At 42.1% G+C, this 26,919-nt stretch overlaps 1 long non-coding RNA gene across 1 annotated transcript; it reads right to left on the reverse strand.

Annotated features, from left to right (window-relative positions):
* Positions 1 to 23,197: 23,197 nt before the first annotated feature.
* LOC134535539 (uncharacterized) lies at positions 23,198 to 26,705 on the reverse strand. Its single transcript, XR_010075636.1, has 2 exons — positions 26,295 to 26,705; positions 23,198 to 25,490 (listed from the first exon to the last, which is right to left on the reverse strand). It is a non-coding gene; the product is annotated as an uncharacterized LOC134535539 (long non-coding RNA).
* Between the last annotated feature and the right edge of the window lie 214 nt (positions 26,706 to 26,919).

The following is a 26,919-nucleotide window of genomic DNA, read 5'->3' on the forward strand; positions in this document are numbered from 1 at the left end:
TATACATTCGAGGGCTGATTTTCTGCTCTGGATCCGTGTTTAGCACTTTTAAACTGATTCCAGCGAGTACTTTACATGAGCTTCATTACGATTTCACTGGAGCTTTACGTGAAATGAGTGGGAAGGCTGGCGACATTATGTATGTATGACTCGAGCAAACATATGACTGCTGCAGCATTCTGCAAGCTTGCAACTCCTGCGCGAGGGGTCAATGTTCATTTGCGGGTGACGGTATGCGTGTCTCGATCGTGTAGTCTCTGCCTCTATCCTTGAGAATTTTTTAAATTTTCTTTGAGGTTAACGATCTTGAATTTAGATACTTTTGACTAGACGCACGTGAATAATTTTAAAAACGTATGTATAGGAAGATATTTTTCTACATGAGGTAAGAAAAATACAGAGTTGCTACAATATCTGAGATAGGTATCCAACACATGGTTCTTACCCTATGAGTGACTAGCACTTGTTTGTCCTATCTCCTCTACCCTCTTTTACTTTGTGATATAGACGGGACATGGTTGTTTTCAGAGATGATGGTTAAAATGTCTTGGGCAAAGAGTTCTTTGTAGAAATTACTATGAGTGGTAATTATTTTAGTCGAAGTGATAATTTAATAAAACGTGTAAAAATAACGTGAAGGTTTTTTTTATGTGTAAACAAATCAATGATAGGATGGATTTTTATGTATTACTATGAGTGGTAATTATTTTAGTCGAAGTGGTAATTTAATAAAACGTGTAAAAATAACGTGAAGGTTTTTTTATGTGTAAACAAATCAATGATAGGATGGATTTGTATGTAGAACTGGTAGTATACCACATCTCTTGAAAAACACTGCATGGTATATAATGAAAGACTCCTGGGCTCAAGAAACTAAACTATAGGTGGAAAGGATGATACGGTTCCTAAGATTAAATGAAAGGAACATTGTTGATTTTTGTTCTATATAATTAAATAATTTAATTGAGTTTGGGATGATGGGTTGAAGGTTTAAATAATAAAACTGGACACATAGGCTTTAAAAGAAAATGAGAATGGAGCTAACCATGTCTAGAAAACAATAGAGAATATTGTGAAGCTCACAAATAGATTGTGGTTAATCTCTGACAACTGAAATGTGGAAACGATATCATAAAATGAGTTATATTGATGCAGCTCATGGCAATATTGATGACAGCTACGATGATGATGTCTTTACGTCTGTGATGGTGACACGGATGCGGAGATTTTACGACAAATAATATTATTAATACTATAGAAAAGATGGAAGCCGTAGCACGCGAGACCAAATTGATCATCGAGAGTCAATCCAAATGATTGGAGAATAGGCTAAAACTTATACTTGGTTCGCAAAATGTTGAAAATTTATACATCCTCAAAGAAACATGAACTACGAAATGCATGGTTAATAGAATAAAACCTGCTTTTTTTGATCAGATGTATATTATTGGAAATAAATATACAATTTAATATTAGTTTTATTAAATATCATTCTTACATATGTACTTTCAGGGTTTTTGTGCCTACAGTATCCATAAAGTATATAATATATTTACGTACCTGGTTCTTCAATTTAACAAGTACTTACATTTTACATTTTTAAATTCGAATTTGTTAAAGAACAATGGCTGAAATGATGTGTATTATAAACTATAAGTCCTTCTATAACTGGTGTGATTTATAAGACAGTGAAATTTTGAGGATAATATGACCAATAGGATGTTAATATGATGTGACATTGACTTGATACTTCGCTTGAATGAAATTTAAATGATACCTTGAGATGAAAGCTGCAAGTGCGTGCATTGCGCGTCCATTTCATTTGTCGAATTTTCTTCCAAAAGTGTCACCTTATTTTGGTGTGCTTCTTCTTTCAATGGTGTTTTGACTCGAGTATTATAGTAATTGGTTCTTGATTTGACTAGCGTATTATTCCAACCGGTGCATGTATATAAGCGAGTCCTAGACAGCAGGTCGCTCAGTTTGTTACTGGCGACGACGACGGTGTGAGGATTACCTAGTTTGATTCTTCTGGTGCTTAAGACGCATAATTACCTGTTCTTGTGAACTCGATGGCATCTTTACCATCTAAAACGTCGAACTTGATGGATGTTGTACCATCGACTACGGGAACCCTAACGTCAGTTATGGCGGAGAAGGTGAAGATCCCGTCGGCAACGACGACGTCATCACAAGAGGAGACTTCAACAGTCGCGATACCGTCAGCAGGAGAGACTTTAATGCCGGTGGTGCTGGCTACACAGGAAAACTCTACGAACTTCGTTTCGTCCTCGATGGAAACTTCAATGACTGGTGATTCAAGAACGACTAACGAACATCGGTGCTGTTACTGTGACAAGATTTTCTCAAACAACAGCAATGCTCGACGACACGAGAAGAGAGAATGTGTTAAGAATCCTCCTCGCAAAATGTTTAGCTGTAACAAATGTCGTAAGCAATTTGCAAGGCAAGATAAGTTGAAAAGACACCTGAAGACATGTAGAGGTCCTGCTGTGCGGCAGAAAGTAAAGGTTTCTATACAACAACGATGCATCGATGTGCATAAGAGTATGCCTGGAGATGGCGTAACTGCTGCAACAACATCATCTGGTTCGGGTCTGAAAGGATCGTCTTCATCACCACGGTATCCTTGCAGCTACTGTGATATGTCGTTCGCATTTGCTCATGACACACGAAGACATGAGCGGAGTAAATGCAAAAAGAATCCTTCTCGTATAAAGTTTCGCTGCGATGTGTGTCATGGTTGGTTTACACGTATTGACAGTTTTCTGACGACATGTGAAAAAATGTAAAGGTGAAGTCCGTGTGTCTACTGAAGAACCACCAGTAGAAATTTCCACTCCTCCCTTTAGATTGGAGACTCGTAAGCGTACAAGCAAGAAAACCGATGTGCAGCAACCGATTGGTATGGCGTCTGAACATGAAAATAAACATAAGACTGTGTTCGGCGCATTACAAGTGAATGATAATGGGTTCAACTTGGCGCAGTCTGCTTTTCGTGGAACATTGAAAGACTACTATTATCTAAATACGTTAGGTGAGTCGAAAGATATTTGTAATTTTCTTGATGATATCAGAGAGGACATAATCAATCCGCTTACTGATGACGTAGCAACAAATGGACCATTCCAGGTGGCCGAGAACTGCTCCTAGAGCAATGGACGAGGCATGGTAGAGGGCAAACTCCGGCCAATAGCCTTCGCCAGCCGCTCGTTACTGGAGTCTGAACGAAAGTTGGGTACTTACGAGAAGGAGGCTCTTGCCTGCTAGCAGAGTTGCGCAGAATTTGAAGTATCGTGAAGGGGAAGGAGAAATCCATCTCACTTTACCTCAATGACATTAACAATTAGAAACATAAAAAAAAATGGCCCTTGTAAAGGGACAGGCAGAGTGCCAGACGTGTTGTGCAACCCCTAAAGAAATAAGCATAAATATCAGAAATACAAAAATACACAACTTTATTATTCTTTAAATAAAGCCCCATATGAATGTAGCAGGCAACACATAAAAAGAATTACGAAAGAAAGAATTATGTAAACAGGTACTGTGAGCAATACAAATAGCCAATATACAAATGTTATGTGCTAACATTATTTAAATCAAGCAATTGCAGATAATGCTGTCTGTCCGGACGTGAGAGGTGCGGCGTAGAAAAACGGCAAACGCCCCAAACGGAAAATAGGTCGAAAGCAAAAAACAAATTCAAAGAAATGCACAAGGTGAAACACACTGGCAATGCAAACCAGAAAATTACAAAACAAATTCGGTGTCCAGAAAACATTACTTTATGAGGCCAAAAGGAGGCAAGACAAACATGACACAGAAGGCAAACTACAGAATTATCAAGAAAGAAAAAAAAAGTAAGACACCGACCAGAGAACACCTCCTAGCCATGCGTAACACGGCGCGACGCCGAAGCATCCCTCACGGCGGAACAGAACAGAACGAGCAAAATAATTACAGCCCTATATATAAAAATCCAGATGGGCTAGTGTCGCATTCAGTAGGCCTGGAAGGAGGCGCCTACGTCACGCGGACGTCACAAGGGAGTGCGGGAGGGGGCTTCAAGGGGAACGAGGGAAGGGGAGGATCCGGCAGGCGTCTAAATGCTGAAGCGCATGTTGCAAGGTAAACCGCCTCTCTTACCTACGTCCTACCGTCCCATAGCCTTATGATCTAATATAGCAAAACTATTTGAGAAACTAATTAAAAATCGATTAGTTTGGTGGTTAGAACATCACTCCCTAATCCGACAGGAACAATATGGTTTTAGATATGGTGTTGGTACGGTGGACGCTATTAGTTATTTCTATTCACGTAATCGTCAAGCGCTCCAACAAAAATAGATCCTCGGCTCACTATTTATGGACATATCTTCTGCATTTGACAGTGTACAATTACAGATTTTATATCAGAAATTAACAAAATTAGGCATACCATTTAAACTCAATAACATCATTCATGACTTATTCGTTCATCGCATCTATAAACCTTGACGCCGTCCCCGCTACCTGTCCTGATATTACGTTTATTAAAATGATATAAAGGAAATTTTAGTCTCAAGCACGGGGTTCCTGGCCTTGTGGCTGCAGGCAGGGATGTGTCGACAAAGGACCCCCCGGGCTATTGTGGCCTCCCAGAACGCCGTATTAGTGAAATAAACACGTAACTTTAATTGTTTTATTCCGGTAGCACACGTTACAGAACGTTACACAAGACACTGGCACGTGACTGGCCTTATCGTCGTCAACCTTCACTCCGCCTACACGGCCCTCGAATGGCGGCACTGATTACGTCTCACGGTGTTCCGAGGACTGCTCCACTGAGGGGTGCAGGCTATCCTGAGCTACGGTGATGACTATTCGTGGCGCGGCAAGTCTGGTGCTGGTGCATAACACTTGATGTTTCGTGATACACGTACCACGTGAATCTGTTACTGTCTATGCGGGTTAACAATTAATACTGACATACATAGACATGATGATGACGACACACACTAATCTGAACACGGCAATTAACACTGAATAATTATGAGTACGTCCCGGACTCGAGGTGGGGACGGTCTCCAGACGTCTAATGATCACGTGATGCGAGACTGGTTCTCGCAGTGGCGTTGGAGGCTCCCCGTGCGTGGAGCTGGCGGCCCTGGCGAGTGCTGGATGGCGACTGACGACTCTCCCTGGCAACCGGGCCAGGGAGGGGAGGAAAACCCGCGGGAAAACGACGGAGCGCGGGAAGGCGATGCCGGCCAGTTTTGTGAGCAAAACATTTGACACAACCATTAATTAATTAAAGACAATTTTTATGCTTATTAAAAGTGTTAGTTTCTGTTTGTTAAATAATTTACATGTGCACTGAATACCTGTTGCGCATTGCCACACCTGGCAGGGCGCTTTGAGCATTTAGATGGCCGTGACTGACATCACGCCGTTCGGGGCGCTCCACTTAGACACACATGCGGGCGTGTTCGTCGCACTAGCGCTGGCTCAGGTGTTGAGGACACATAGCGGCCTGTGCTCTCAGAGGGAGCACCGATGGAGGCGTCAAATGCTTCAACACTCTTACACGCACTGTTTCGTCGCACTCGGACGTCGCACTGGTTCACACGTGGGCAGGATTAGGCTGTGGTTGGTGTACTGGGTCTCGGTGTGGTTCGCCCACAAGAACAGGGGCTCCCCGGGTGGTGTCCCATACTGTGTTTCGGGTGGTGTCGATTGCCCTGGGTGGTTCCCTCCCGTGTGTGCGGCGGATGACCCGGCCTGATTGTCACTGTTGGGTGACGTGATCGCCCCCAAGAAGTAGTCCCTTAGGTGGGGCGGGGCCTGGCGCACGCGACCACGTCGTTCGCGGGTACTTTGGGACTCTGCCTCGAGCGGGCGGCTATTATCCGGGACTCTGGCATCCCTGTCCTTGCTCGTCTCCTTTGTGTCCTGGTTGGTCGCGGTGACGTAGTCACTCAGGTGTGTAGGCGCTCGGCGGTCCCTACGTGGTTGGGTCGCCCCTGTGTCGGCATGTGCGTCCGGTTCCCTGGCATCCTCGCTGTCCCCAGACGGCCTGGCCTGAGGGTCGGCTGTTTCCCCCTCTCCTTGCGCTGTTGACGGTTCTCCCGTGCAGCAGGTGCGCTGTACCAGCCACCGCTTCCGACGGGGTTACCTCCTCGAGACCACTCACCCCACCCCCCCGTCACTGTCTCTGGCTCCTCTACAACTACCCGGAAAGTGGACGTGCTTAGGTCCAGGTCCAGTGGCCACCAGGGCTAGTCGTGCTCGTCGGACTCGGGTTCTGGTGCCTCGTCGTCCGGGTGGCCGATGATGGGCTGTGCATCGTCGTCGTCAGGAGGGTTGGTAATGGGATCGGGGTAGGAAAGGATCGCTCCCCTTGCCTCCTCGGGTGGGGTGTCCGCGGAGGTGTCGTCTAGACTGGTTGGGAGGGCGGTGGCACTCGCAGGGCGAGGAGGGATGGAGTCGTCCTGGTGCCCCTCCCCTGATTCGCTGGTGGGTGTGTCGGGGGGCGACTCCTGCCCTGGTGTTATGTTGCCGTTCGGGGTTGGGGCCCCTTCGTCCCTGTTCGCGTCCCCACTGAGCATGTGGTCACGACTAGGTGATTGGTTCGGGGTCGTAATGACTAGTCGTAGGTCGTCCTTGTGCACTTTGGCCGGACGCCCACTCGGAGTGCGCACGGAAAAGGTGGACGGCCCCGTTTTCCACAGGATCTGCCGCGGCGGTGACCACTTGGGGGCCAGACGGGCGCAGAAATTCTTTGACCCTGCCAAAAGGTGGTGCTGCCGCACGTACACCCACTGCCCGGGTGTGAGGGGAACCGGTGTGTGCGTAGAGGAAGACGTCTTGTTCGTGAGGAAGTGGGCCTGCTTTTCCCTCGCCTGCTCCCGCATGGCCTCCATCTGAGGCCGTAGCTCATTTCCCCACCAGTCCTCCGTGGCTGTGTTTGCCACGCGGCACTCTCCCGGGAGTACAAGGTTTTGCCCCTGCATGAGCTCCGCGGGAGAGTGGCCGGTGACAGAGTTTACGCACCGCCGCAGACAATACAGGATCTTGGGTAGGTGGACGTCCCACTTGGTATGATCGTCCCCCAAGTGCAGACGTAGTTGTGCTTTTATTTCTTGGTTTCTCCTCTCTGTGGGGTTGGCACGGGGATGGTACATGGGTGTGGTGTGATGTGTGATGCCCCAGCGTCGGGAAGTCCGCTCGCCACTGTCTCCCAATGAACTGGCTCCCGTTGTCCATCAGGAGTACCCTAGGGAAGCCATAGCACGGGTAGACCTCTCCCTCCAGCAAGTTGGTGATCGTCTTGGCCCGGACATTGGACACGGGAAATGCCTACACCCATCGTGTGAAGAGGTCGGTGATGACCACGAGGAAGCGTTTCCCCCTGGGTGTCCGCGGGTATGGGCACATCACGTCCAGGACCAATGTGTGTAAGGGCTCATGAGGTCGGCGGGGCTGTTGCGTTTCGACCCCGTCAGCCCGCCGGGCCTTGTGCTGTTGGCACAGCTGGCACCCCCTAACGTACTCCCGAACGTCGCGGGCCACCCCAGGCCAGTGGAAGGTGTGGCGTAGCGCCTCCTGCGTCTGTTCCGCCCCTGGGTGCCCTTCCAAGTCGTGATCGTGAAAGAAGCGCAGCACGGCCGGACGGGCGGCGGCGGGTACATGCGTCCGCCATTTCTCCATATCCCCAGGGGCACGGGTCTGTAACTCGCCGTCCAGGCACCATTGAAAGGAGCTGTGTCCCATCGTGCATGCGGCCACATCGGCGCGCACTGCCGCGTCCACCCGCTGCGCGCGACGCACGGCCTGGACTAGGCCTGCCAAGTTATCTGGTACAGCCTCCCCTGGTACCGTGGTGGCGTGAGTCACGTACAGGGTGGCGGTGTTTCCACCCTCATGTAGCTCAGGGGGGCTCCCTAGTGGCGGTAACAGGTCGTCCCACATTCCCTCGTCCTCGAACTCGGTGCCCAGGTGCCGGGGTGGCGCGAAAGCTCGTCTGCCAGCTGGTTCTCCCGACCCGTCACGTGCTCCACATGGAAATCGAAGGTCTGCAAGCGTGAACGGTCTGCCCTCAAGGTTATGCCGGTAGCGCCCCACAGCCCACACGACCGCTAGGCACTCCTGCTCGTTGACGTGGTAGTGGCGCACCACCGGCCCAAACTTGGCACTGGCGTACTCTACGACGCGCCGCTCCCCGTCGGGACCCAGTTGGTACAGGACCGCGCCCATGCCCTCCTGGCTGGCGTCGGTCTGCAGGTAAATGTGTTCAGGGAGTTGTAGGCGGGCAAGGGTGTGGCACTCCCGGAACAGGCGCTTGACGGCGTTCAGGGCGTGGTCGGCCTCGGGGGTCCACCGGAATCGAAACATGGGCGACAGAAGATCGGTCACGGGGGCAGTGACGACGGCGAAGTTGGGGATGAAGCTTCTGAGCCAGTTTAGCAACCCCACCAACTGCTGCAGCTGCTTGCGGGTACGTGGGGATGTTTTGGCCTCGATCAGGTCGAGCTGGCCTGGCAGGGGACGGCAACCGTCCGCACTCACCATGTGCTCCAGGTAAGCTAACTCCACTGCGCCGACATGGCACTTGTGGGGCGCGCAGGTCAGTCCATGACGGGCCAGCTGCTCGAGGACCATGGCAAGGTGGTGCGCATGTTTCTCCCACGTCTGCGACCAGATGATGACATCGTCCAGGTAGGCCGCGGCAAACTTGCCGACGAACCCATCCAGGACGCGCACCATCATGGCCTGGAAGGTCGCGGGGGCGTCCATCAGCCCCAACGGCATGGCGCAGAACTGAAACCTGCGGCCGTCGGGCGCGGTGAAAGCCGTCTTGGGCCTATCCTCGGGACAGACGGGCACCTGCCAGTACCCAGACTTGAGATCCAGCGATGTGAATATGCCGGCCTCCCCCAACCCGGCTAGTGCATCAGTCATGTTGATGATTGGTGGTGGTGCGGGGTTGGTGACTGCGTTGATGGGCTTGAAATTTACGCAGAACCGGAGTGAGCCGTCCTTTTTCTTGGCCATCACCACCAGACAATTGTAGGGCGACTTACTCGGCTCGATTACCCCGTCCCGCAACATCTCCGCGATCTGTGTCTGTATCGCCTCCTGCTCCCTAGGTCCAAAACCGAAGGGCTTGATGAAGCTGGGCTCGTGTGGTCATGTCGGGATGGTATTCTGTGTGACTGTGGTGCAGCATAGCATGTCCACGGCAGCGAACACCTGCGCTTGCTGGGCCAGCACCCCATTGAACAGGTCCGTGTATTCTAGGGGTACCTCATTACGCAAGTCTGCGAGGGTGACGGTAGGGGTTAGTGAAGGTGCTCCTATCTGATTGACGCTGTAATGCGTTCTCCGTCCCTGGCGCCCGACGTGTATCCTGCCCTCACTTACTTCAATTGCGGCTTCCTCCTGGACAAGCCAGGGCAGTCCCAGGATCAGGTCGTCCCTCAGCTCCGGCGCCACCAGGGCTGTTGTCTGACTACACATGTCTCTGATGGCGATTCTTACCTAGGCGCGCCCCGTCGTGAGCGCGTAAGCTCCCCAGGTGGCAAGTTGGACACCTCCCTCCTGCTGCTCCAGGTCCGCCTCGGGCACCAGGTGGGCCTCGACGTACGTGTGGCTCGCCGCGGTGTCCACCAGGGCGTGGGTGGGCTGGCCATTAAGCAGGACGGGCACCCGCATCAGCATGCCTGCGTCGTCCCCCGCTCGTCGCAGTCGCGGCGATGATGCCCGGTCAGGCCCCGCAGGCGGTGCGAGGGGCGTCAAGGGCACCAGTGGCGCGGCGCCACAAGCTGACGACCCGGTGCGGGGCGCTGACGGGTGGTGTGGGGCACCACCACCTGGTCTGACAGGCGGCGATGGTGCTCAGTCGGGCCCCGCAGGTGTTGCTTGGGTCGTCGGGGGGGGCCCGTGACACGGCGTCGCACGCCGACGACCCGGTGCAGGGTGCAGACGGGTGGTGCGGGACACCGCTGCCTGGTCTGATGGGCGGTGATGTGCGGGCTGGCCTTGCAGTGGTGCGTCGGCCGTTATCCAGGAGCAGTAGCCTGCCGGTATCCTGCTCCCTAGTTGGCATTTCGTGGCTGCGTCCTACCTGTCTGGCGGTCTTGCCACAGCGCGGCTCGGGTGGGGCACACCGTGCCAATGGTAGGCATTCTCTCTGCAGTACCAGCACTGTGGGGGTCGGTCACGCGGTCCGTCTGCGCGTGGGTTGGGATGTGCGGCCCGCTTGTTGGTGGTGTTGGCCTGCTGCGTGGTGGGTTGCGTCGTGGCCCCCCGCTCCCTCGTCTCGCCTCCCTGGTGGGGGTGCCGGGAGGAGGAGTGGGGTTCACGTATGGCACCACTGCCAACGCCTCCTCCGGGGATGCCGCGCGTGGCGGGGACGCCCCTCGCCGGCCAGCCGCGGTGTCCCGCGGGCTGGGTGACAGGTGTAGGTCCCGCTCTATCTCCTTTGCCAGTTGTACAAAGTCCTCAAGCTCCCTGTCCACCGCCCCCCTCAGGTGCGGGCGCAGCTCCCTCTTCATTAGCTCCACCGCAATGTATAGCGCCGAGTTGGTTTGTCCGCCGGCGTCCATATGCCGGTGTAGCCGTACCTTGGTCCGGATGAACGTTTCCACGTCCTCTTCAGCTCGTTGCGGCTCACAAAATAGTGCGCGCTGGCACTGGGCGCGTGCGCGGGCGGCGTTGAACCGGGCTTCTAGGCGTGGCGCGAAGTATTCCCACTCCACGTCGTATTCGCCGGTCATGGTCCACCAGTCCATCGCTGGCCCCCTGAGCTGCTCGGTGACGCGTTCCGTCCACTCTATTTCAGTACGCCATGTCTGGCCAGGTGGTCCTGGCACGCCCGCGTGAACTTTTCCGGGTCCTCGTACGTGTGCCCCGAGAATTCTGGCAGCTTGACCAGGACGTTGTCCCGCCGAATCTCGCTCACCACGGTCACTGGTGCGGGTGCGTACACATTTTCCTCACAGGCTGCGCACATGAACAGGCCGTCGCGGAAGTTCAGAAATTCGCGCGCCTCCGTGCACGTGCGGTGCCTAGTGGTGCCGCACTGGTGGCAGTAAGCCAACTCATCTGCCTGAAGGTGGCACCCCACGGCGTGGCAGCGGCGTGCCGACGCGAATCTGTCCTCCCTCTTGACCAAGATCGGCTCCTCCCGCGCGCTGCACTCGCGTGTGGTGCATGCTTCGGCTCGTGTGGTCATCTCTCTCTCGCCTGTTAGTAAGTCCGTGTTCCACCATTCGCCCATGTCAATCGTGACGTCTCGTTGCATCGCGACGTGGCAAGCCGACCCGAGCGAGGGGTGTGACGTCGCTGGCAGGGCACGAGCATGTACGGGGTTCGCTTCCCGTCGTTTCTCAGTTGGTGTTCGCGTGCTCACTCGCCTCCTGCCTCGCGGGAGCCCGTGGCGGCGTGGCCTCGTGACGTATCCGTCGCCAGCTGACGTGCCGGTGGGGCGGAGAGGAGAGCGGGGTGGGGAAGCGGGGTTGGAGAGCTCGGGTGAGGGACGGGGTGGTAGGGGTGAAGAGGGGTGACGAGCGGGGTGGATGGCGGAAGTGACGAGCGGGGGTAGATGCCGTGTGAACAGCGTGGGTGGAGAGCGGAGGAGGGGTGTTGTCTGGTCTCAGCCCGACTTATCTTGCTGGCGCGGCGCCGCTCCGTCGCGCGGTGTTGTCACGTTACATGCTGTTGCACTGGTCCCTACTCAAGCCCTTTGTCTGCTAATTTTTTGTTTCGTTTTCCGTGAATTGTCTGTCGAAAAAGTTTGTTCATGTTTTAGCCACACAAGTTGGGCGACAATTCGACGTCGTCCCCGCTGCCTGTCCGGAAATTATGTTAATTAAAATGATATAAAGGAAATTTTGGTCTCAAGGGTGGGGTTCCTGGCCTTGTGGCTGCAGGCAGGGACGCGTCGACAAAGGACCCCCCGGGCTGTTATGGCCTCCCAGGACGCCGTATTAGTGAAATAAACTTGTAACTTTGATTGTTTTATTCCGGTAGCACAGGTTACAGAACGTTACACAAGACACTGGCATGTGACTGGCCGTATCGTCGTCAACCTTCACTCCGCCTACACGGCCCTCGAATGGCGGCACTGATTACGTCTCACGGTGTTCCGAGGACTGCTCCACTGAGGGGTGCAGGCTATCCTGAGCTACGGTGATGACTATTCGTGGCGCGGCAAGTCTGGTGCTGGTGCATAACACTTGATGTTTCGTGATACACGTACCACGTTAATCTGTTAATGTCTATGCGGGTTAACAATTAATACTGACATACATGGACATGATGATGACGACACACACTAATCTGAACACGGCAATTAACACTGAATAATTATGAGTACGTCCCGGACTCGAGGTGGGGACGGTCTCCAGACGTCTAATGATCACGTGATGCGAGACTGGTTCTCGCAGTGGCGTTGGAGGCTCCCCGTGCGTGGAGCTGGCGGCCCTGGCGAGTGCTGGATGGCGACTGACGACTCTCCCTGGCAACCGGGCCAGGGAGGGGAGGAAAACCCGCGGGAAAACGACGGAGCACGGGAAGGCGATGCCGGCCAGTTTTGTGAGCGGAAACATTTGACACAACCATTAATTAATTAAAGACAATTTTTATGTTTATTAAAAGTGTTAGTTTCTGTTTGTTAAATAATTTACACGTGCACTGAATACCTGTTGCGCATTGCCACACCCGGCCGGGCGCTTTGAGCATTTAGATAGCCGTGACTGACGTCACGCCGTTTGGGGCGCTGCACTAAGACACATGCGCGGGCGTGTTCGTCGCACTAGCACTGGCTCAAGTGTTGAGGACACATAGCGGCCTGTGCTCTCAGAGGGAGCACCGACGGCAGCGTCAACCTCGAATGATATATAACATAGGCGTGCCCGCGGTAGGTGCCACAGGTGCCTTGGCACCACCATTAGGGTTAACGTTATTTTGTTTTTTTACAAGCAGAAATAATACACACCTTAAATAGCACCATTTTGCGCTTTCAAAACCAAATTTTTTTCCGGGGGAGGACCCCCGCTTTAGGCTCGGGGTCAGTGAATGATAGGGCTGTTTGTGTAATCTGGCACCACCACTACTGAAGTCCTGCGCACGCCTATGATATATAATGATCCTTATACTCGACACGTCTTTCAAGGTTTAGTACAGGATAGCACATAAGTCCTATTCTATTTATTCTTTATACACAAGACTTAATCATCCATATCGGACCCTATGTCTACCTTACAGCATATGCTGATGACATAGTACTCTGGTACCAAAGCCCCACTTTTCAAGATGTCAGTGATAAGTTGACGGTTGCTATCCATTCTACCAACAAATGGTTAACTGAACATGGGATGTCTTTATCATTATCGAAAACCCATCTTGTATATTTCACCAATAAACGTTACAGACAACCCCTCCCTACTCCATCATTAGAAGGTTACATTTTTCCCGCAGTCCCTAATACAAAATATTTAGGAGTTATTTTTGACAAGAAACTTAATGGTCTTGAACACACAAATTATGTGATCGATAAATGCTCCCGCAGACTTTAACTGCTTAAAGCTTTAACTGCTAAAAGATTGGGTGCGGATATCCACACACTGCATGCTTTATTCCTCTCTACAATAAGAACTAATTTATTATATGGCAGTATAGTTTTACAAAACGTCTCAAAGACGCAAGCGTATCGATTGGAGAAAATACAGAATGCAGCCATGAGAATTATTTTAGGAACTTTCAAATCTACCCCAATTACATATATGCAAGTCGAATTAGTCCTTTTACCTTTAACGATATACCGACAATTAGCTTACGGTAAACATTGGATTCATCTACATCTATCCAGATTTTCATGCCTAAACAGAATATTGGATACGATCTATGATATTCCACAGTCCATTAAACACAGTTCTTTGTTAATGTTGCCGACTCAGATTCAATCAAAATTTTCCTTTCCTTATGAATGTCAACATTATTGTCCCACTGTCCGCATTTTCGGCCTCAAAGATAATTCGCCCATTGATTTACGTCAGATAGCCACAGAAATGCTAGCACAATACATGGACTGTACCCATATATATACACTGATGGTTCAAAAACTTCTCACGGAACGGGAGCAGCCTGGTTTGATAAAACCAATGGCAGAACTGGCTTTTATTAATTGCCTTCTTACGTGACTATTTATCTCGCTGAAGCATTTGCAATTTATCAAGCGTTGCAATATGTGTTAACCTATCAGATAAAGTCTCCTTTAATAATATCTGACTCGGCCAGTGTTTTAACTTCTTTACGATCTTTACATGATCCTTCGGAGATTCTTCTTTTTGAAATCAAAAAATTATGCATGAACATTCGTATAAGCACACAAGAACTGGTTTTTATATGGGTTCCCAGTCATATTGGCATACACGGCAATGAAATCGTTGATAATCTTGCGCAATTGGCAATTACGCGGGTCGTCTCTATGTATCCTTGATCCCCGCACCATCTACACCCTATTATCAAGGCCCACTACCATAACCTCATGATTTCCGACTGGACAAAATTATCAACATCACGCTCTACTTTATATCACGACTTACATAGCACCTCATTTAATATCATATCACGCTACCCCCATTCATCACATCGCCATCGGGCTGTACTATCTTTTCGTCTTCGCACAGACCATAATAGTTCACCAGCTCATCTTTATAAATTGGGGATTTTTGACACAGCTGGTTGTGCTTGTGAAGACCCTTATGGCGACCTAAAACATATACTACTCAAATGTCCTCAGTATGTAGGTAGACAACAGATGTTACAAGAATTGATGAAATTAGGATTGTCATTCCGCTTCTCGTACCCTTCGATGTTATACGAACATACCACGAAGTATGCGCGATATTGGTCGATTTCATTATCTAATAATAATAATAATAGTAATAATAACCCATGTTTAGTAAATCTTCCGTGGTGGCCGGATACTAATCCCGTCCTAATACTCCTCTCATCCATTGCCTTCACTTCCTGTGGTAGATCGGCCTCTACCGAGAAGATTAGACATCCTTATCGTTATCATTCCTGTAGATACCTTACTCATATAGGGGGACGCGGATTTGTGTCGAAAAGAATAGTGACTATTCCGCCTAAGCAATGGCAAAAAACGGATTTGTGTCGAATCGGAATAGTCACTATTCCATACAAGATTTAAATCTCACAAGTTGGCACGGACTTGTGCCGACCCGGAATAGTCACTATTCCGGTTCGACACATTTCCGTGTAGTGAAGATTCCCGGCAGGGGGGGGACACTTCATAGGGCAAGGCAATCGCATTTTTCCAGTTGCTATACAGTTTTATCCAACATCTGAGCACGAAAATTATAATCAAAATACCACGTTGATTAAATAAATATTACATTTGTTTTAACATTTTATCAAATTTATGGCATAAATTGGTATTGTTGAAATGAAAATAATATATTTACTTAAAAGAAAATAAACAAATTTTCGTTGGCATGTTGAACCACTTGTTTAACCAACACCATAATTAATGGCGTCGGCGTTGAATATGTAATATTAGGTTTAATAAAAAACTTTCTTAGGAAATTTTGTTTCAATCATGTTGAAATAGTAATCTCGTTAAATAATATCAATGATTTCATGAACTACTTTATAAATCACTGTTGACTGTTATGAAACATGCCTGATTCGGCTACGTGTTGTGTTAACTACTGGTACAACAAGAGAAGAGATAATAATAATTAATTTTACTTTAAGTTTCCGCTTGACGAAACTAGGTATGTGTAAATTATTAAAACGATACAAAATAAAAGTTTTGTGTAATTAAAATAGTGATGAGTATTTTGTTTTCATGCCCTACAGAATTTCCTCTTTTTAGGCTGTGTGTAGTCGCACGTTGAGGACAAGCACACAATACATTAATACCTAGGTACTGTTCTAAATGTCAATGAGTCTCAAATTCTGCTCAAACTTGATACTTATATACTTTAATTAGTCTAAATGTTTTGAGTGAATTTTATTTTTTGGTCGAGAGGGAGGTGTGGGTAAAAATTTTGTATTGCGTATCCAAGTCTATCCCTTGATACTAATGGCATTATCCTGTGGTAATGATTCTTGCTGTTTTAACATTAATTAAAACAGCAAGCATCATGTGCCACCGGATAAATCATACATGATCATGCCAACAGTATCAAGGGATAAACTTGGATACGTGGTACGGAACAATTACCGAGGTGAGGGTTGCGATAAAATGAAGTGTCTTTTAAATTTTTATGTTGAAATTAAGGTTTTTTTTCCGTAACAATTGCTATACACCTGTCTTCAAGAAGTGAAGATACGAGAATGATTTGTACTTTCACCTAATCCATAAAGAATTGATGCCATTGGTAACAGCTTCATTTCAGGTTTTGTGGGAAAATTGTACAACTTAGGCAGTTAAATTTGCCAGAAATACACATTGCCTGTGTTAATGATTAAATACTTCTGCACGTTTTTTTATGCATTAGTTTTGTTTGCGATTTGTAATGCAATTCGGTAGGTACCTACGAAAATCCTAACCTTAACTTCAATCAACGTGATTCTACTAGAACAGAAATTGTTTCTTGGACATTAAAAAATGCAGCAATTTAATATAATCCAAAAATATGTTACATGTTATGCATTTTAACAAAAATGTTATGATACGTAAACAAAACATTTTTAACCGAAATGAGGTTAAGGCAAACACTGTCCCGAAGGTAAGAAATTTACTTATTGTTTTAAAAATAGTGCTCTCCTAAATCATTTTATGTTACGTTTAGCGATATTTAGTTAAATGATTTGCTTATAAGGAAAAAAAAAAATTAAAATCCATATTTTTACAAATATTAATGCATGCACGAAAAAAAGTCACAAGCTCGCCAACATTCAGTTGAAGCTACAAATTTCCCTACTATTCAAGTTAGTGTTTTAAGCATATTAACTGCAAATTGTACTTTCTACGAACAATGTTGTATTTAAATTAAAATTTACTTATAATTTGAAACGTAAGTCTTACTCCAGAAGGTATTTTATCTCGGTTTTAAGCCATTGCAACTTCATTTTAATGTTTGTCAAGTTTGCGGTTTTGTATAGCAACTAGAGCATTTCTGAATAAAAAAAACGTAGAACTGCAATAGCATTGAGTGTCCACTCTGTACTAGTACTTTATTTACTCTATGATTCCGGGTATGGTGGAAGTCGGGTTAGTTGTATGCGGAAAAGTTTCGAATTTTTTTTCGATGGAATTCATTTAGTTTGGTCAAACATGGTCCGATCCGGATTTTATTCGAATATGAATTTTTCAAGTAGTACCTACATAACGACGTTAGAGTGCAGTGTTCGCGTGGTATAGCAACGCTATCTGTCAAGTTACTCATAACTAATTGTTGAAGCTCATTGCGAATTATCACTGAGCAGGGTGCGCCAGTATACCCTTTTCCATTTATAATTTTATAATTTATTGTGTATCTCGGTTTCTATTTGCACACATGATTTATTTTATGCCTGTACTTTTTAAGTGCATAAGTTGTCAATTCATACACTGACTACATTTCTTTATTTTCTGTGCAATACAGAATAAATTGTTACTTTTAAATATAAAAAATAAATGTCTCTGAAACATCAAAACTGCCAATCTCCTGTTCCACAATACCAGACCAAAAACTTGAATTATAATCGGTTGACACAGCTCGACAGGAGTTCTAGATCACGTACGGCATGTATTATATTGTATAATAATATGTTGTACATATTTGCACATGGTGATGTGATAATTATAAAACTGACTTAGTGGTAGACGCGTGAGCCCTGTTTCATTAAATATATTGTATTATATTTACTAACAAGTTGAGTAGAATTCATACAGTAATGCTATTATTGTAACATTAAGCCGATTGCAGGTTCAGCTTTTTTTGAATTCTGCAAAAAAAATTATAAAACGTGTTACCACATCATTACTGAAATTTTAATGAATTCAAAAGTTAGCTAACTTATGTGAAATTTATGTTGATAGATTTATTTTTAAAATTTAAATTAATTTGCCGATTCTCTTGCATCTTATATAGCATAAATATTTTATAATTCAACTTCTTTTTAAACAATTTTAAGAAAGATATTTAAATGAATGCAATTTTGATGTTGCCACACATTTATTTAATTAATTTTTTAAGTACGATTTTAAAATAATTGTGTAATTTTGAAGTTGCCAATATACACTTTTTGGTTGAAAAACGCAGATTTTAAAACTAATTTGCAAGAGTAGGCAGCAAGTTTTGTTAATCTTTTTCGTTCGTTTCTTGATGTTTTAGTGAGTTGCAAATAAGGTGGAAAGTCGGTTTTTAGGATAAATTTTTATTGTTATTTGTTTGATGCTTACTTAATTACTATCAATTCAAAACATTATTTTTGCAACACGATAAAATTATAGTTAGGTATATGTGTGTTTATAGTTATTTATTTTCTGTCTAATATATAAAGCGAGTTTTTTTTTTTTTTTTTTTTTTTACAAATACCATCGTTGGAAGAGAAGTTTTTCTCAATTTTGGGGGACTCGAAAATAGTACAAACAAATAGCCTACTATGTTAATATGATGAAAACATTTGTTTCAGTTGCAGTGTCTAACATTCAGATTTCTCCTGATGTATAGGCCTATTTGATGGTTTTGTGTGGGGTAGGCTCAATGCGTGTTAACTGCCTTTATCTAAAGTTATTTGCAAAAAAAAATTTCTTAAAAAACTCTAATAATAATTTCGTAAATTCTTAAGCTACAACAAATACAAATACACCATCTCAGAAAAAAAATTGGTTGTCTGTAAGGTCGGTTTACGGACGATAGTTTAACATGGCAACGTCATAACAAAACATTGATGAAATGATTGCATACTTTTATAAATAAAATTGAATCATTTTTATTGAATTATCGCTATTTTGTATGGATACAAAGAAGGAGTGAAATGAAATCTACAATTTAATTGATAAATTTACTTTTATCTGCACTCATTAATTCAAATATGTTTATTACTTTAGCGAAGAGATTATTTTAACTATAACTTTTATACATGTTTGCTATTTAACTTCTTCCAAACTGTGTTATTCTGTTAAGGATACGACGGTGATAGGAAAAGTAGGAAACGTATAGGAGTGTTTCAAGTTTAATGTGCCTCGAAAAAGTCAAATCGATGGTTGTTCCAATCGAGTGGAAGCGTACAATGAGCGTAACGGGACACAGTGTAACGGGACAACGTGCGTTACGGGACACTTTTGACGTGACAACATCTAATAAATCGATGAACGCCGGCTGCACGGACAGATTGGAAGAAGTTAAATAGCAAACATGTATAAAAGTTATAGTTAAAATAATCTCTTCGTTAAAGTAATAAACATATTTGAATTAATGAGTGCAAATAAAAGTACATTTATCAATTAAATTGTAGATTTCATTTCACTCCTTCTTTGTATCCATACAAAATAGCGATAATTCAATAAAAATGATTCAATTTTATTCATAAAAGTATGCAATCATTTCATCAATGTTTTGTTATGATGTTGTCACGTCAAACTATCGTCCGTAAACCGACTTTACAGACAACCAATTTTTTGGAAAAATATTTTGTTTTAAATTTTGGATATTGATTATTCTTATGTGTTTCTGATTAAGTTCGCTTGTCTTTCATGCTTTCATAAATATAATTATATATAATTTTAACTGTAAAGCCATTTTATGATGGCCTGGATTAGATGATATTATTTCAAAACTAGTTTATCTTTTATATTTAAGTTAAATATCTTCGTTTCTGATTTGAGTACGAATTATAGGTTACGAGCTGCAATGTTGCACATTTAAGGTTCAATTGTAACTTATCCCAAACGTCTGGTATCTCAAATAGGTGCATATATATTTTACCAAGAATAAAAATTTTTATTTAAAATTATCTGTCTGCAGCGATTCCAAACCGAAATGCACTTCAAACTGCAGACGATGCCTACGAATTCAAAAATTCACCTTAAACCTCTGCTAAAGCCAGGTTATGGCTTCCGGGACGAAGCGCAACACCCCGTGGCCCTTCCATAAATAAAAATAAATCAGTTCACATTCGTAAAAAAAAACCTACTTAAGAGTTTATTTCTGAATATTATATTGTTCTTGTAAATATTGATTGGGTGGGGTCACACTTCCAGCGCGCTGCCTTTGTTAATGTGGCAGAGTTCTAGCCGACTTTTTCTTGCGAAGCAGTGCGCAATAACGTGGTTTGAAAACAGCGATGGCCGTGGTCTGCCAAAGGTTATTATTTCATGTAAGCAATAAGAAAATGGTTGTAGTACTTAATTAAATTATATTTATGGCTCCACATGCGAACGTAAGTAAATTTTGGGCAAATGTCTCAGTAAAATAAGATGACAATAACTTGTTAATTTAATAAATGAGTTTTCTGTGAGACATTTTATTGCACTACATTTAAAATATAACTTTTAAGATCGATTGAAAGCTGTTTGAAAATTATGGTCTTTAGTTACACAATTATATAGTTATTTTGATTTTTAATAACTATAAAATATTTTATTGCCCTTGAGGCTGATATGAGTAAGCATATTCAGACAGCAGAATTTTTTAAATAACATAATTTTAGTCGTTATGATTTTGAATATAAATATATAGGTAACTTAGCTGAAATGCTGTATATTTTTATTGATATATCTTTATACATAAAAATCCCGTGTCACGATGTTCGTCCACGCTAATCTCCGAAACTACTTAACCGATTTTAATGAAATTTTGCACATATACGTAACTTAGTCCAACTTGAGGGGTAGGATAGTTTTTATCTCAATTAATGACCTAAATATTTGTTTTTTCAAATGAAAAGTTTTTTTATAGGATTAAGGCTTATAGACATACAAACAGCAATTGTGTGTTATTTCTCTATGACCACCACACTCTCATATAGTGCTATAAATTTCGTTTAAGGGCAAGCTTCAAGGTCGCGGTTGTGAATCATGGTCACCAGGTAACAGGTAGTACTGGGGTGGAAATGAGAGCGAGAGATCGCAGACAGAGATATGACCATGGCAGCGAGTAGGCTGAAGGGTGGAAGGGGTGCGCTGGCGGGATCACGTGTTCATCCGGTGTTGCCAGTTCTGTGTCCCACTAAGGAGAACAGCCGCGTGTCTAGCTAGGGGCGTACTTTCGGCGAGGCACACTCACTCAGCAGTGTTTCAGCACTAGAAGCCCGGGACAGCAGGAATCTTCATTGGGCATCATATAGAGAGGGCTTTTTGGAGATGAATTCAGATACTAAATTGATAACGTATTTTTAATATATTTTTTTAGTTATAATTCTACAACCAATGGTCAGTTAAACTGGACTCTTTATCACATGTCATGTTCAAGGATTACGTGCACTTACACGTCCCGTAACACCGTAACATAAGCCCCGACACTCTGGTGGGTTTTCCTAGAAACACACATTTAATTTTATGAGCAAACCTATTTTTTTTTATTTAGAATATTTTAACTTCTCCACATAATGTATGCGAATATTACGCTTGTGACCAATTGTTTGAATTATGTTATATATATAGATTCGAGTTATAGGGCAGGACTATTTTTGAAATATTAAACAATTTGTAAAATACTGAATAATTTAACAGTAGTCGAGATGAGTCAAGACACAAATATTTCGTAAGAAATAAAACACCATGTACTTACATACATATACTTGCTACACATTGACAATTTAACGAAATGTAAAAAATGAGGACCTAATACATTGACGTATTAAAACTTAAGTTTATAAAACAATTGCCAAGTGCAAGTACAATAGGCAAACCAAGAGCCCCGTATCGTTCATGGATATTTGTTCTTAAATTGCAAACTTATAAACTGAAGTAATATATATGTATATATATATAGCCTATATATATATATATATATATATATATATATATATATATTTCCTTTTTGTTTCCTATTAACAAGGAAATAATGATATATCAGCATTTATTTATACATACAGAGATTTTCAATTGAGTAAAAATTGTGCTAAATGCATGAAAAATAATTATATATATATATATATATATAATATAGACAAGCTGCAGTACCCGACGTTGCCCGGGCTGAACACAGGGTGAATGGGACCTTTTTCGAAATAAGATGTAGATAGTAATTGTCTTCTTAATTTGAATGTCAAGTGTGCAAAATAATTTATATCACTTTCAGATCCCGACAGACGTTTTGCCAGTGCATAGTTATTTACCTGTATATATCTCAAAATCTAGACTCTATAAAGCACTATAGACAAAAAGCTGAAAAATAAGAAACATACTAATATTGAAAAGAAAAACCAAATCACTGATAGTAGAAACGCAGTTTACATCAAAGATTATCCACCTACGGAAAGATGGGAAACTCAATGCTATTTATTATGCTACTAGTTATACCCTAGCGCTCCAAGTTGTCACTCGCGAAACTAACAAAAAAAAACCGGCGGCGGGAAATTTGAATGTGGACATATGTGTGGTCTATTTAAAAAAATTTTTATGGAAATATTTCAACTAACATATTTACTTTGACAGATGAATATCTTTTACAAAGGAAACTAAACAAGCAATTCTACAAGTAGAACTATTTGTATAGTTATTTATATGAATATTCAACTGTAAAAGTAAAATTGTTAGTTTTATTTCCTCTAAAAGTTTTGCTTTGTAACACAGTCTGTGTGGGATATAAAAATGTGTATACACACATACATTTAATTCAATTTATAAATTTATAATATATACTCTTTTTAATTACAGTAAATAAACCAAATGAAAAAAATATCAAATAAAAAAATTGCCACCTACTATTAGCTTACCTCATAAAAAATTAAGATTTTGAATTAAAACTTTACATTAATTGTTGTGAAAAACAAAAAATTGTGTATTACTGGGTTATAACTAGGTTAAATCATATGGAAATTTGTTTTTACAAAATGAAAGCACTGATAAAAATATACCAGTATCAAGTCCATTGTTTCTATGCTAGGCAAACAGATGAATCACAGGAATATGTTGTCAATGTATTGCATCTTCAAAATTGGACAAATTAAAAATATAAGAGCAATGCGTTCAATTTTTATTACAACTTAAATTGAATAAAAAACACAAGTTTTGAATCTTTATTTATTTACAGCTTTATCATTTGCTAAGGGAAAGAAAATACAAAAGAAACATTTGTGCATGTTTAACACCACAATTTACTCGGACTTCATAATTCTCTCCAGTCTCCAATATTACTTTCTTGAGTATCCTATTTAAAATTTGAGAACACCTGATTCAGAATATCTTAAGGAACATTAGTTGTTAACAAAAACACCATTTTCAGAATTTTCAATATTTTTCCTAGGTTGAGCACCTACTCTAGAAAATTACCCACTAAATTAACAGGGAAGTAGCATTGCTGAGTGTTTATTGCTAAACACTCCCTAAACAGGTATGTTATACACTCTCATAATAGATATAGAGTTAGTTTTCCTAGGCATGACTTATTCAACAAGAATGGTATAATGATATATAGCAAGTGATATAATACATGGTTCTTACAAGTATACATTAAAAAATATATGTATATATAAATTGGTTCTGAGTTAATTCCTCAAACAAAACCAAAATCAAAAACTGAGTGCCTGCAGGTGCATCCTGAATTCTGATGGTAGGTAATAAAAAAAATGTATAGTTTTATTCAAACATTGTTTTCATTCAAATTAAAATAGTGGTATCAAGGATGGTAACTAAAGTAAGAACAACTTGTAAAGACAGGCATTTGTTTGTTCTGTCCCACCACAATAATGTTTTCAAAAATAATGACTAGATACATTATGGCAATCTGTGTTTGTGGTTATATTGGATACTTTAAGTTTATTTATCATGTGTGCTTATTGGCTACATTTGGAAGCATCATTTAGTGCAGACCCTGACATCGGCTAATAACATAATAATCCCATCAGCGACAGTGCTGAAATACCTTGTTACTCATCCTGGTTTACATGATATAGTAGAAATATAAATGTAGGTATTCTAAAAAAATAAAAATACAATGTGCATAAACATAACAAAAACAGCCAAAATACAAGGGTATGCAAATTCTTTGCATTCAAATAACAATTTGAAGAAGTATTACTAAATCAAACTAGCTGCTTCAAAAGCACTAGTATATGGTTATTTCATTTATAGCTCTAAAGTCTAAAGTATCCACCATTCTGTTATTACTAAATTATTATAAAAAACATGTTTTTTCTCACACACACATATATCATTTGAAGCAATGGCAAATGTATGGTGTGATGGCTTCTAATCACTAATATAACCCCTGCTTTACAAATAGATTTTTAATGCTAAAACATTTAAAAACAATTTAAAACGCGAATCTTTCCTAACCTATTTCACACACAAAACATAGAATTATGATTCTCATGTTCTAAAATTCTATAAAAGCAGATAAAAAAATGAGTTTTTGCAACATAGGATTAATAAGTGTTTCACTATAATATTGTGGGATGTTACATAGGTATTCAATTTGTACAATTCCCATCTACTGTAAATTTTTTCAAAGTATTAAGTTTTCATACGCCTAGTAAAATTAAATTAACACTTCATTGTGATTATGACTTCTGAGTTATCACGTACATTGCACTGCTGTAATATTTTAATTATAATTTACAATACCCATCATTGCTGTTCAGCATCTTTAAATAATCACATAAGAGACACAAAAAATTAAATATCAATCCTTGTGAACAGTGCTTAAGTTTATGATGTGAAAATTATTAAATAATAATAAAGTAAAAGAAGATAAGACTTGAAATGCAAAACCTCCATCAACTCTAAATTACTTCGTGAGAATCGTAACTAATATCATTAACGTAAACCATGTCTTTTAATCAGCTGGTGGCAGCAGAAATGATTGTAAGGATTTAGTACTTGTTTTAGACAACACTAATCTTTGGTCAACACATAATATATGTTTGGAATTGCTAAAACATTACAAATGTGGCTTTTCTAAAAATAAATAAAATTTTAAAATGGCATTTTGAAATTAAGACTGTAACCCATAAAGAATGCCATTTTTGGCCAATATTGTTTTCCTATCACAATGCCAAAGCATTTAAAATGTAGCTGACCTAACCTAACCAACCTTTCACTTCAATTTTGTAGCACAACTTTGCTTGTTTCTTGGCGTTGAATGTTTCCACGAGTCAGAGACGACACTATTTGCAGGGAGAAAATCATCATCCAAGTAGCCAGAATTGTCCTTTGCTACAGGTACTGCTCCAAAAATCAGAGTTGTCTGGTTCTCGTCTCGAAACTGATTCCTTGCAAAGTGGTTCCCACAAAGGTACGAAGATGTCATACTTTGTACATCAAGTATAGGATTCTTTGCAATGCCAGCCCATTTCTGGTACCTAAAAATATATATTTATACATTGTTAAATGATTACAATTTTGTCATAAAACATAATTTACAGGGGTAAAATTTCATGAATGAAACTTTCAGCATAAAAGTTTTAAAAAATTCTCAGAAATGTTTAATGTGCTGGTGAAAGGACATTGCAATATTTAGAGTACTTCATTAATTAAAGAACTTTTTTTTATGTAAAAGTGATGTTGATTGCTAAGTGGCATGTTTATTAATGTATTTAAAGTGAAGAGTTTGATTAGGTACAGTCAGTGTCAGTTACATTTGAATGCTATTGTTTTATGCTAGACATAACGGAAAAATGCTTAAGTTAGGTGAAATAAAATGCTTACGCTAGAAAATAGAAGATTTCACCCAACCCGACAATTTTTAATTTCCATGTAACCCACCAATTTTTCCTTTTCATCGAACCTTAAGACAACAGCATTCTTAATGTAACTGACCGTACATAACCAAACCTTTATCTCTAATGTAAATAAAAAAAATATAACTATCAAAGAATTGTTATGCCGGAAATAAAATGTACGTCAAGTAAAGAAGTACTGTGAAATATTGTGTTACCCTCCGACAAAACGCATTGACGATAAGTACAGAAACATAACTGGGGTGAAGTTAGATTCGAATCTCATACGTTTCCGTACGTAAACAGTTTTCAGATTTTTTGGAAATATTTCCCCCGAAGTTGGTTTAAAATCAACATTAATTCACTTTTCACATGCGTAAACTTATTCTCTATACCCTCTTGAACATACAATCATGAGTTTCACGACAAAATATTTAGTTTTGTTACCTCTCTTTCGAATTCCTAGGAAAACGAAATAATTTCGAATTCATGAAAGTGGATGGACATCCCAAAGCAGCACACTTCCTACCATCCAAATAATTCTTTTCCATTTCGCTTAAATAGAAAATAAGGTTAACCCTTTTTAACTTAACCTAACCTAACATGAAAACCCGCCATTTTCAAATATCAACAGAAATAATAATAATAATAATAATAATAATAATAATAATAATAATAATAATAATAATAATAATAATAATAATAATAATAATAATAATAATAATAATAATAATAAATCGTTGACAGTAAGCGCTCCAAGTTGTCACTCAAGGAAACACAACATCGTGCACAAATTGCACATATAAGTTTCACGGGGCTGGTTTACATCAACATAGAAACCAAAAGACATGTATATTACTAGAACATCCATTTCAATAAATAAATCAATTTTCGTTTTTTTTACATCATAGTATACACAAAATAAACAACTACATATAACAGTTCTTCGAAATTCACTGTAAACAATATTTTAAAAGGTATGTCTCCACAGAACATAAAATATAAACTTCAAATAAAATTAGAACCTTATATAAAACTCATGAACAGTTACTTCCAAATATATTTTTTTCTC

The sequence above is a fragment of the Bacillus rossius genome, chromosome 8, assembly GCF_032445375.1.
Source record: "Bacillus rossius redtenbacheri isolate Brsri chromosome 8, Brsri_v3, whole genome shotgun sequence".
Lineage (NCBI taxonomy): Eukaryota > Metazoa > Arthropoda > Insecta > Phasmatodea > Bacillidae > Bacillus > Bacillus rossius.